This window comes from Falco punctatus, assembly GCF_963210335.1.
Source record: "Falco punctatus genome assembly, chromosome: 2".
Taxonomy (NCBI): Eukaryota; Metazoa; Chordata; class Aves; order Falconiformes; family Falconidae; genus Falco; species Falco punctatus.
Window position 1 is genome coordinate 79,723,450 of NC_137581.1, and position 831 is coordinate 79,724,280.

The window sequence follows — 831 nt, forward strand, 5'->3', positions numbered from 1 at the left end:
TACTAAAATATTAGCTAGCAACCTGATCTGAAGTTGCTTTAGTCTTTTACTCATGGTGCCTGCAAAACTTCATTGTGATAGCTTCCCACGTTATCAGTCTTAGCACTTTTTCTACACGTGTAGCTGACAGTAAATACATATGCCCATCATCCTGCACCCAGCTGCCTCTTCCATCCAAAAGATGCTAAATGTGCAACAGTTTTCAGTAAGTACAGTTACCAATACCAATAGGAAATAGTAAAAAATAGTCTGTGAAGGTACAAAGCTCAGAGCAGGTGTCCAGAAGAGTGTGGTGGGTCCTTCTATGGGGCCAAAGCATGATGTGGGTTTTCAGAAGCCCAGCACGCTGCCATTCTTCTCAGGTCTGCAGTTCTTCTCTCTGGGAAGCAAAACCAGTTATGCATCTATTCAAATGCTCATGTTGCTGCCTACTGAACTCTGAAAGGGTTCAATACAATCAGAACTCTGATTTTTTTTCTCCCTCTTGTACTAGGGTCACCAAAGGAATCGCAGGGCTGCTGAAGCCAGTTCTGCCAGCTGAAGTCCTTCAGAATAACAGACCACCTCAACAAAAGAGCTGTGGTCCTATTCCCATTGTGTGCACTGTGAACTTGAGCAAATGCCATCAGCTTCTCTCAGCACTCCACTGGTTCTCAGCCTTGCATGAGCTGACACAGGCATGTAAGACTCATCAAGGAATATGGTTACAGGGGATGGAGGAATATGTTAGTAACAGTGGTAGATACTGCATGCATGGAACACATGTATGCGGGGAGATGAATAGGCTTTGAAATGCGTTATTTTGTTTCCTCTTGGTTTTTGCCTTGCTGG